This window comes from Hirundo rustica, chromosome 3 (genome assembly GCF_015227805.2).
Source record: "Hirundo rustica isolate bHirRus1 chromosome 3, bHirRus1.pri.v3, whole genome shotgun sequence".
Classification (NCBI taxonomy): domain Eukaryota; kingdom Metazoa; phylum Chordata; class Aves; order Passeriformes; family Hirundinidae; genus Hirundo; species Hirundo rustica.
Window position 1 is genome coordinate 113038374 of NC_053452.1, and position 12881 is coordinate 113051254.

A 12881-nucleotide genomic window follows, 5' to 3' on the forward strand; every position below is an offset into this window, starting at 1 on the left:
CTAGGCATGGACCAAAAGCCTAATCTAACAAAATCTAACCTCTTAACTCCTGTTCAGGTTCACTTTCCCATAAAAGAACATGAATAAGAAATTAATGGGAAATTCAAGCCTTAATGGAAAGGGCATTTTGCTCTGGGCAGAATTTATGTTGTGGAATTTTTTTTAATGGAAAGATATTTGAATTAGTGATATATAAGTGCAGCTCCTGAAGCAACTCAAAATGTCAAGATTTGGAGGCCGGCCCTGTCTACCCTGTCTGACTCCCACTGCTTCTCTAGAAGGATCAGGCTCTTACAGCTTCACTGTATCTGTCAATCCCTTGTGTATACTTTGGATTCTCAAGGAAAGCTGAAATGGTGCTGAGCATCCCCCTCAGCAAGAATAAATGCACATTGCATTTGTCTTTCTACATGCACAGTAGCAATATTTTGGTTCACCTTAACCTCCATCTTAATCTGGAGAAAAGGAAGCTGAGGGAAGAACACGTTGGTCTCTACAATTACCTGAAATAAGGTAGTAGTCATGTGGCTGTCAGTCTCTTCTCCCAGCTAACAAGTGACAGAAAGAGAGGAAATCGCTTCCAGTTGCACCAGAGGAGATTTAGATCAGATATTTAGAAAACTTTCATCATGGAAAGTGTTGTAAAGCATTGGAACAGGCTGCCCAGGGACAAGGGGAAAATAACATGTGGAAGTGTCACTTGAGGTCACGGTTTAGAGGTGAACATGGACGTTCTGGTTGGACTTGATGGTCTTAAAGATATTTTCCAACCTTAACAATTCCACCCAAAAAATTCTGTGATCCAAACTCTTAGACCGGGCCTGTGATGGCAGGAAGATCATCCCATTACTGCTATCACCCAGAGCTATCTAGTTTTCACATGTGGGTTGGGGTTTTTTAAAATTAATTAATGCATTTAAAACAAATATTAATGAACCACTCTGGGCCATCATTATGGTCAGATAAATTAAGGTGTTATCAAAGCACTGAAGCTTTGCCAATTAACATGCAGTGTGAAGCCAGTAATAAAACTACACAGAAAATTAGGAATGGCCAGTAGAGAGCATGTTCGTGGAGCTCGATGCTCTGTGAATGAACGGCTGGAAGTAAGCCAAGATGTTATCTCCTTATTAGTCAAATTTGGATCTGAGAAATAAGTGGGAAAACGTCCCCTTGGAAATTGCCTATGATGTGAAAATAAAAATGAAAGATGAGCAAACAGATTAAAATCATGTAAAATGAGCTATGGACAGGTGTATGAAGAAAACAGCTTAAAAATTATGATTTTTTAATCTCATTAAAAGTTTATGTTTCTCCCCTTTACTCCTATCAATTAAAACAAAACCCAGAAATCCTGTGTGGCAAAACCACTTTTAAAAACTGTGCTGGAGAAATACTCTTGTGGTGGCTGCAACAGTTTTGAGTTTTAAAAAAAAAAATCTTTCATGCCTGATTAACCAGCCAAGTACACTGTGGCAGCAGAAGAAGCTTTTGTGGACCAACTCTTTTACTTTTTTAGCAAAATAAATGGAGAAGTACCACTGGCCTTTGCCTGCTTTTCATTGCTACCATAAAATTAGTTTTTAACTCAATTTGATCTGACTTTCACTGAACCTCTAAACAAAAGCACAGCTTTGCACAGGTCTCTAATTTTTATACCTGACATAGAAGTCAGGTATAAATATGGACAGGTTGGTTAGAGCAACTCCACTGACTCTAGAGGAAGCTTAGCTTGATTAAACATCTAACTTTTAGGCAGAGAGTGAAAAAACAAAAACAAAAACAAACAAACAACAAAAAAACCCACCACCAAACACCAACACAAAAAAACCCCACACACTAAACTTACCTTCAGTTAAAATTAAATGAGAGGATCCTCTAATCACCACTAATCCAGCTCATGACTGAAATTGGTGCCACTGAAGAAAGAATTGCAGCAATCTTATCTGTTGTCCATCCTGTCCTCCAGTTTTTCAGCTTCCATTCATCCACCAGACTGGACTGTGTTTCCAATTACAGTCAGTTTTCTGGTGTTACAGCCTCTGCTCTATTAACCTGCTGAGTTGACTCAAGGTTGTTGTCTTGGGAAAAAAAAAAAAAAAAAGAGACTCAGAGCACCTCAAAAATGGCCACTGAGTAGACAAGCAAGAATGAGCAGAGGGAGAATATTCCTTGTGGAAACCAACAGGGTCATAGAAAGATTACACCCATGGGAAACCAAGCAGTCATAGATGAAGTTTTGAATAATGTGGTTTACTAGTTGGCTGGGATTTTGCAGTTTTGGATTTTGTTCATTAGTGTTTCTAAACAGATTGTCCTGAGGTGAACTGTCACAGCATGGCCACACCTGTACAGCTAAACCCCATCTGACAAGGAATTCATCCTTAGACTGCTGTAAAGGTGTTTCCACCACATAACCAAGGAAATGGTAAGTTTCCTGACATGTGATGTGTTCTGCAAGACACGCAACACAAGCAGCAGGGCTGGATGATCTTCCAGCTATTTCAATCAGCAAAACCAATATCTGGGGCAGTGAATGTATTTCTTTATTTATTAGTCTTTATTTATTAGTCTTTATTTATTAGTACATTAGTACATTTCAGCTCTGTGCCCTTTTCATTGCTCATCCAATTATGATAGAAGATGGATTATGACTTTTCAGTCTCTGCTCTTAGTAACTTCTGGGTGGCCTTTCTCAGGAGTCTGCAACCTCAGCTTTCATAAGAATCTTCTTGCCACTTTGCTGTTTCTTTTGAGTAGTTGATTATGTTTCACTACATAAAATGTTCCTATCAGTGACTTCTGGCACACAGATCGTCTTGAACTTTGTGAAAGGTGCAGTAAAGACAACCAACCCTCAGGAAGGTTATTAAAAACATTCCGTAAAATATCTGCACATAATTCAGATCAGACAAATGTGCCACAGCAACTATCAACAAGGACTGTGTGGGAAGAGAGACAAAGGTGAAGCCAAAGCCAGAAGAAGTCAATCACAAACTAGCTTTTTTAGGAGTAAGGAACATTTTTCATTTCATAACGTTGAAATAAATGTTATAGAATTATGATGTGGATCTCCTGCAGCTCCTGTGTCACATCTGTCATCCCCATATTTCAGAGTCCTGTGAGGATCAGAGGAAACCTCAGCAAGGTGAACATTCCCAGCCTCCAACGTGAAAGGCTGCATCGACTGTAGCTGCTGAATGACCCCAGGATCAAAGTAAAAGTCACACCTTGTCGAAAAAATAAACAACTATATTATTGAAATGACAATAATGTATGTCAATGAATATTATCTGCAAATAATAATAATAACAACAACAACAACAGCAGCAGTCTGTTTATTTATCAAAATACTAAAGCTTTCTTCTAATGTTAGCGGCACTCTTATAATTCTTGGGATGACAAACAAAAGTCTGATTCACTGAATAATATTTAAAGATGATTAGATAAAGTGTGTCTATTATTTACTGTGGAGAACAATGTTCTCTAAATACCAGTTGAAAGAGAACCTCCTAGTTTCCTCCTTTCACCTAGTTATAGAATACCCTAAAAGAGTCATAATTCCTTTTATTTTCACATATCACACTACATCCTTGATTTTTGGTGCTCAAATACCTTGGGGCTATCTTAATGACCCTGCTCAGCCTTTATTTGAGTCAATAACAAAATCCCCATGGACCTCAATAGGGCCAGGATTAATTCTAGACAGCTCTGTTTATTAGCAATATTTTTTCCCTTATTTTATGGGGCTTTTTGTACTCCTCACAAAAGCAATACAGCATGGCTTTTCCCCTTCAAAAGAGCTGGATGCATCCAGGCTGCACAAGAGGAAAGATCTCTGATATGTGTTACCTTTTTTTTCTCATGCTTTGGAGACTGTTACCTAATCCAAGCCAAATTTTTCCAGGACCTTTTCTAGCACTAGAAGAGTGTGGGAGATGAGTAGAGAGGGCAGAGCAATGCTCAAGCTGTTTACTGTTTTATTATTCCTTTGTGACTTCCCAAAATTCTCATTCTCAAAAACGGCAATGACAACACAGCTGGATTCTTTTTATCCCCTGAAACCCAGGTGGCCATTCCCAAACATCTCCTGCCCCACTAAAACGTGCCCCACAACCACGGTGTATGTCCCCTACACAGGTGAACAGCACTCAGCCTGCCTCCGGGAGGAGCACACACAGGCCCATATATAATTATAATTACTGATTTGGATTCAATGTGCATTATCTGTATATATTGAGAAGTGTGTGTTATCCACACAAGGGTTTTATTTTGTTGCATTTCAGTTTCTGCTCTGCAGAGAACCTGTCAGATCGCTAAAAGCAATTGTTCTGATTTCCTGCCCATGCTGAGGGGACAATGTGGCACAAGGAGTGGGAAAGTTTTGGGCTTTCCTTGGTGATTTTTGGTTTTCTTACATTTAACATGTGGGATTTTTTTCTGTACTCCGTCTGAAATCATGGAAAGCCACGATTTCCAGGTTTGTGAAATTTCAAGAATGAAAAAAAGGGAAAGGGAAAATTTTAATAGCAGGGATCTGTGTAGTGCAATAATCAAACCAGAGCAGCAGGTCCTGTAACCTCTCACAGCAATTATTAACTAGTACCACAAAAGAAGAAAAAAATGTTATGGATAAAAACAAAGGAATAATTTTATCTAATTTTGCACAATGTCTTACAATATGACAAGCTGGGGAGCTTTCAAAGAAATGATCAGCTGTCTGGAAAATAATTTTTCTTTTTTATAACTTGGAGAAGCAGAGAAGGTAGTTTGTTGTTAAATTTTTCAAAATATGAACCGAAAAATCCACATAATTAGATACTTATCAGTCTGACATCAGTTCTGTTCCTACTAATGAATTATCTGAGGACTCAATTAATAAAAAAATTAAAGGAGGATAATGTAATCAACACTAATCAATATGATTTTACAGAAAACAAATGTTGTCAAACAAACTTGTTTCTCTTCCTTTTAATGAGATGACAAAACGATCGAGTTCTAGAGCACATTTAACTTGCAACTACAAGAATGTTGACTACAAATATAACCGTCCATCAAAATGCTGAATGACATAAATTGATATAAATCTATCTATTTGATCCAGAAATGAATGAAAAAGAGAGAATAATGATTAAACATATAAATTCCTAGAGGAATTTCATGTTTCAGTTCCTACCCTGACAATAGTTTATATTCTTATTGATGAGAATAAATAATGCCATTGATGATAATGTTTGTAATTTCACTGAGGGACAGCAGAAAAACTGGTTAAGGGGAAAAATATGCCATGATTTGGCTTTTTTAACAAGCTGGATGTCATCTACACCTTTGAAGATTTTTTTTTTTTTTTTTTTTTTTTTTTTACTAGTGAAATGGTGGAGTCTGCTCTGGAAAGCAGCAGCTCTGAAAGGGAATTTTTGGTTGTAGACAATGATTCAGCAAGCATGAGCTTGAACTTGAGGGCAGAAGGCCAAGTGTCCTGTGTGTGACTAAACAAAAGGATATAACGCACTTACTTATAAAGGTCATGTTGTATCTGTCACAGGTAGGAAGCAACAGCACATGGAATATGAAGCTAATTTCTGATACATCCCTTTCATGAAGATGTTGGTGAACAGAATAAAGTGATGTGGCATCGCTGGTGTCACCAAAACATCATCTGGATCTTTAGAGGAAATACCTAGGCTCCTGGTGGACACCCAGCCGGATGTGAGCCAGCCATGTGCCCTTCACACCAAGGTGGTATTGTGGTGTCCTGGGCTGCACTGGAGGTGCTGGAAGCAGGAGGGAGGGGATCATTCCTCTCTATTCATCGCTGGTGAGCTCACAGCTCAATGTGATCTGCATGAAGCCAGAATGTTGTGAGCTCCACAAAGGTGTGTCACCTCCTGAGGGCTGCCAGCAGCCTCAGAAATGGCTCATAAAAATAGTGAGACGGCATGATCGGAGGCATTTGGAAAAGCAAAAGGTTTTAATTAAGGTGAAAATAACAAATGATACAGAACAAAAGAGAAATAAGCCCTGCCAGGTGCAGGGAGGTCCCTCACACCTGCTAAGACACCCCAAAAATGCCCCGAGAATCTCCGTGCTCTCCTTTAAGTACGTAACGATCTAAGAGGGGTTTGTTGCAAGCTGCCCAATAGAAATAGCTACAGGTGTTGAGTTACAGTTCAAGGATCCAACAGGTGCCACTGTCCTGGCACAGGGCCAATTATGGCGAGAACATCGAAGTTTCTGCTTCTTTGCCTCATAAGTGAAACAAAGAATGGAACCCAAATCCTTTCCCAATACGGGAACACCTGCTGAGGTGGGGGTGCATTGCTACAACAGCTGTGTCCAGCTCAAGGCTTCTCGGCGCCAGAGTGCCATGGACAGACTGCAGAGAGTCCAACAAAGGACCCCTGAGGTGATTCAGATTCTGGAACATCTCTCAGGGGGAAAGGCTGAGAAAGCTATGACAGGTTGGCCTTGAGGAGAGAAGGCTCAAGAAGGATTTTACCTGTACCTAAATCCCTGAAGGGAGAAGGCAAAGAGAACAAAGCCAGGCTCCTCTCAGTGGTGTCCGGTGAAAGGACCAGAGGTCAAGTCCACCCACTGATACTCAGGAGGTTCCTCTGAACAGCAGGAAACATATTTTTATTGTGCAGGTGGCCAAGCACTGGCACAGGCTGCCCAGGAATGTTGTGGACTTCCCACCCTGGAGCTATTAGAAGTCATCTAGATGTGGTCCTGGGCACCAGGGCTGGGTGGCCCTGCTTGAGCAGGGAGGATGATCCAGATGGCCTCCAGAGGTCCCTTCCAACTTCAACCATTCGGAAATTCTGTGAAGTATAAGAGAAACTACCATTTAATGAAAGACAGAACAAGCTTAATTCATTCATCTTAGCAGCAAGGCAATACAGGGAACTGCAAGAGTTAACAGATACACCCTATCAAACAATTTCACTGTTTAGGGATTCAATTTCAATAAAACCCTGAATGGAAAACAGTTTTATATCTTCATCAGATGTAGTGATTAAGAAAGGAATGATTTAGTAAGTCAGGCAAAGATTTTATGTCCATGGCCTTAAAAAGTCAAACCAAGACAGTGTTATTATTAGTGCTTCTGCAGGAACACTGTGGCTCATCCAACAGTTGCTCCATGCAGATTTTCTGGCCTGTCTTCTGCATGAGTTACATCAACTGAGCTATTGCAGCTTTTGTTTCCACAAGGCTGTGATCATCCCACGGTTCCTACTCTATCTTGTGCCTATTTTCATGACTTACACAAAATAGGTTTGCTGCTCTACTTTAGACTAATTCCATATTCAGAGGATGCACAAATGGAAACCCTTAGGGAACGAGAGAAGCTGACCAAACAGCAGCACCCTTCATTTGCACAAGTGATCCTGCGCAGCATAAGGAATTTTTGACATTACAGGGAACTTTGCTGGATGCTGCTCTTGGTGCTGCAACATTTATCCCTTTTATTTTTTGTCAGCCAGGTGTTGTCACAGTGTCCCTCACACGTAGCAGGCGTTGACAACAGGTTAGCTCAGTTTTGCCCTGTGGCAGCGTGGATCTGTTGGGGTTACAGGCTGGGCGAGTGACCTCCTCCCGGTGGGTTTTTGGCTCCCCACAAAGGCGAGTGGACCTGATGGAGCTGCGACTGCGGCGACGGAAAAAGAGTCGTCTCTCTTTAGGCAGGGTAGAAGGTAGTTTATTAAGGGGAGTCCAGCAAGGAGCTCCACCTCAGACCACTGCTGCCCAGAGAGAGCAGAGATCAAAGCCTGATGGCCACTTATAAATGGGGGAGGGTTGACAACGGGTCAGCCAACCAGGGAACACGGGGGTGGTAACAGGGGTGTCAACCTTTGAACCATTAACAAAACACAGGAGGGTAGGAGGGGATTCCCCGGGCACCAGCCTATCACTCAACGCCTCTCCTGGATCTTTCCAGAATCCAGGGAAGGGTCTTGAAGTGACAGACAGGGTGACCAGGAGGAGAGAGGGGGGATTGACAGGGACAGGTGCAGAAGAGAAATGATTGGCATAAAACGTCAGGTTATATAACTAACTCATAGGGGGCAAACTATTACAGAACACAGGGGGGTACAGTGGACTGAACCATTACAAAAATAACTTATAAATCTTACAAAAATAACTTAATAACTTAATAAAACAACTCTTGCACCACTACAAGGTGTCTTCCTGATGTTCCTGTCTCTGGGATCTGGTCAAGGTTTTTTGATTAATTGTGTTCAAGGCCAGGTTGGATGTGGTTTGGAGCAATCTGCAGTGGTTGCAGTCGTGGAAGGTGTTCCTGCCCATGGCAGGGGGGTGGAGTGGGATGGGTTTTAAGGTCCCTCCCAACCCAGCTATTCTGGGATTCTATGATTCTATAAATTATGATTAACAATGAACAAGGTGAGTCAAAATGGAGTTTCAGTAAAGAAATTGGACAAGGTCATGCACACAGGAGCAATCCAATTGGGGCTGGGAAAGGGAAGAATTCTCCTAAATTCTAGTCCCCCTCTCCACTACGCTGATCTAAGTCCCTTCATTTATACTCCATATGCTATTAAGAGTATTTTTGGTTTATCTTTTCACTGAAGTTTTACAGATTCATTATTAACTTATAATCAACACTAGTTACAAGAGGGGCTTTATTAAAAAATAAATAAAACCTGAAAACAAGGTTGGTCATTCAGGGAACTCTGACACTGCTCTTGTGATTGCAGCATGTGAGAAAACTCAGTTTAAAGCCTCTGGAAAAAAATGCACCCCCCCCCCAAAACCTGTGATTACCTTGTCAGAGAAAAAATTGGCCATGATGAACTTAATAACAAAGACCAATGTGGTCAAAATGGAACAGCAATTCTGAGAGCTATTTTTTTAAGAAACATTATTACACCTTTAGGAAAGTATTCTGAAACTCCATAAACAAATCTGTTTATCAAAGTGCAGATTTTCATGTTTTTTGCATTGTAAGTTCTCTTCTGGTAGCCAAATCAAATCATTAGGTGTTCATTTCAAAACTATGAGTGGGAGAAAAGCTAAAATTTGAATTTTCAAATTTCTCATTTTGATAGTGGAGAGCAAAATATTTAATTTCAGAACTGTTAAAAATGATTCATTTACACTTGCTCATTCTTATGCCTGTTAAGCAGGAAACATTGACTTTTATTGTGCATCTGCATTTATAATATGAAAACAATACACCTTAGGATTACAACTTTAAATTGCACGTTTATGTTAATATTAACATCATGTTCTATCACTAGAATGAATATTGCATGGAAAGCAGTGAGGATGCAGTTAACCTAAATCAAAGAAGTTTGTGCCTAATTTTTTAGGCTGTATCTGAATTATTTGCCACAATTTAACTAGCACAGAATTGTTTCTATCCATATTAATAAACTTTAAGTGACTGAATGGACTCTAAATCAAGGTGATCATGTTGATTCAGACTCCTGGGAATAGTGTCTGGTCTTTCCTGCCCCTCAAAATGTGCCTGGAAGCTGAAATTTCTGATGTGAGCCAAAACCACGTCAGGATCCTGTGAGCTTCTGAGGAGTAGGAAAATTGAGTAACCAGAAATGTTCCCTGTCAGATATTTGGGGAAGGGGAAGGGGCCTAAACCCCCTCTATTTCTTGTGCTAAACATCCCTGAAGGCCACAGTGCAGTATATTCAGCACAAACTGAAGGGAGAATCCAGGGAATGGTGTAACTCCAGATACATTATGAGCAATTTTGGGAGCCTGAAATGCATTTCCCCTATAGATGCAGTTTGCTGACTTTGCTATGTCTTCTTTCATGTACCCAGAATTCTTTCTCTCCCTAAAGCATTGCCTGTGGTCATATTTTCTGAGTGCCTACTGCGAGAAAGCAAGTTAAGAGAGTGGAGAAATTAAAAAGCAAGGGGATTGGGAGTGATACTGGAGAAAAAAAAAATATTTTCAAAACAGATAATGGACCAGGTCTTAATTTTTCTTCTCTTCCCTTAAAACTTAACTCTCTTCTACCATGAAATTTAAATATATAATTTGCTCCATTGCCTGTATCCTAAAATGGAAAAACTGTGTTTCCTCAGTTAAATAGGTGGGTTTTTTGTGGGTTTTGTTTGTTTGTTTGTTTGTTTGTTTGTTTTGATAAATCACATACAAACACTTTTTATCCACATGAGTATAGCTGAATTAAATTAAACTAATAAAAATGGAATTTCCTAACTTCCTGACATTTTAAATACTCACTTAAACTAAGACCTCCCTTTAATGGGTGCAGTTTGCCCTTTCTTGATTTTGTGACTTTATTTAGGTATAGGGGGGTTGTTTGGGAATGGGAAAAATAGAGAAATAAAAAGGATGTGCTTTATTCAGATGCACGAGCTAATTTCAGTGATGGTGCATATCCCAGCTGTGAAAAATGAAAGATAACCTGATATGATTGATTTCAAATTTTCAAGGAAACAAGTTCAGCAACTTTTCTGTGTGTTTTCTTTGGCTTCTAGAAGGAAGAAGGTTTACAAAGGATTAATTCACTTTCAAAAGTGGATGTGGAGACAAAGGAAACCATGCAGCAGTGACAGCAACTCTTGAGACTTCCTAGCCTCCCCTTTGTGTTCCAAGGGATAAAAACATCCAGTGGTAGATCGTGCATAAAGTCTTCAGTTTAATGCTGTTATCACCTAACTCCTGGTTTTCCTGTCAGTCATGGAATGCTGTGAGGTTGGCACTCAGTGTTTCAAAGAGGTTTTGGTCCTAAGACAAGGAAACAGAGGGCAACAACATGGGCAATCCAGGCAACATGCAATCCAGGGCAGTTTGACTTGAGCAAGGGAGCCAAGCACTTCTGAAGTTCAGAAGTTCACTTAACCCGAGCTGAGTATCTATATCAGAACAAAATAAGGATTAAAACATAGTGGAATTGGAAAACAAACAAACAAACAAACAAACAAACAAAAAAAAAAAAAAACAACAAAAAAACCCAACCTGAAACGTTTTTCATTCTTAACCCAGGAGATCTGATTGTCATTTCAACTCCTGAGGATTTGGGGTCTGTAGAACAGTTCTGAAGAGGGGACGCCAAAGCTGCATCCTACCCCACATTGTCTCAAGGTCAGAGTCCTTGTTGGCATCATGTACCTGAATTTCTAGTGGGGAAAAAAAAAAAAACCCAGGCAGTACAGAAGGATGAAACACACAGACTGCACACAAAATTAATCTTGGACACAAGAGTTCTCCTCAGTATAGTAATGCAGCAAGCTCTTGGAGAGGCTCCATTTTCCAAAGAGCCCACAGGCTGTGTGAGGCTTCGTCTGGGAGAAACTGGACATGGCCCATCGGTGGGAGGGTTCACCAGCTGAGGTTCCCGACACCAATAATTGGTCACTAAATGTGTACCAGAGATAAGTGAGTGACATTTGAGTGTAAACGTTTTGGCTTCTTTTCTTCTCTGCCAAGGTTAGGATGAATAATACTCAGGAAATGCAAATTTTAGTTAGGACTTGGAATGTTTATTATATCTTATATATTTACAGTATTTACAGGCTCACGAGCCATGAGCTCTTAGGAAATGAAGGTAAAATGGAGAGCTTCTAACTCTTTCCAAAGTTATTTAAGCAATAATCCCCCAATAACGAGATGACACCTGTATTATTTATACTTTTGACCCAATAATAACCATCCGAGACCTGCAATGTGGACCTTTTCCACCCAGTTACAAAAAACCACCCAAACCTGCGAAGAAGAATGAAGAAGAATGTGAAGAAGAAGGACTTAGACAACACCCAAAATCTTCCATCTTGACTCATATGTATTACTGTACACTAAAATCCCAAATTCTAAATTTCTAGGATTCCAATATTTGAGCTTATTTTTTTATCACAATTAGACAAAATCAATGTCTTCAGTTTTGGCCTCTCACTGAAAGAAGGTGCTGGAATGGGTCCAGAGTAAGGAAATTATGCTGGTGAAGGATGTAGAGAACCTGTCCTGTGAGGAATGACTGAGGGACCTGGGGGTGTTAAATGTGGCAAACAATTTGAACCTGTCCATAAGGGTGCAACATGTGTGGCTGAGCTTTCCTGCCTTGTTAAAAGCTGCTCTAGGTATCTTTCAGGTAACTTTCTTGCTGCTGGGTTTGGTGATGCCCTTCCTTGAAGAAAGCACTGGTGGGTTCAGGAAAATGTAAAATAATGGGGACAGAATTTTTAGCAGTGTCTGTAATGACAGAGCAAGAGTTTTAAACTGAAAGAAAAGACAGTTTGGGACTAGATATAGTGAAGGAATTTTTTAATGAGGATGGTGAAACACTGACACAGGTTACCCAGAGAGGTGATGGATGCCTCATTTCTGGAAATGTTCAAGGTCAGGTTGGATGGGGCTTGGAGCAACCTGACATAGTGGAAGATGTCCCTCCTCATGGCAGGGGGTTGGACTAGATGACCTTTAAAGTCCCTCCCCAATCCAAATTATTCTATCATCCTACAATGGTATGATCCTATGAAAACCCCTGGTTTGATCCTATGAAAAACCCTGGTTATGTCTGGAAATGTAGCAGGAAACAGATTTACCAGCAAACGTTATGGAAAGTTGAAAGCTTTAAGAGAAGAATCTTGGTACTATTCACAAAGGAAAGGTATAAAGTGCTCACCAAAGCAATGATTTTATAAATCCATTAGTAGGCTGGCAGTAAATTTTGAGATACCTGCAATGCAAATTAAAAGATTTATAATTTAAAAAATAAGTTTTAAAAACCCCACCCTGATTTCTGAAACACACCTGAGAATATACAGAAGAAAAATATCAGGAGAAAAAAAGAGCTGGTTAAGAGGAAAAGGTACCAAACTGACTCAAACCCCCTGGATTTTACCAGAACTCGGAAATGTGCCTTTCCCTGA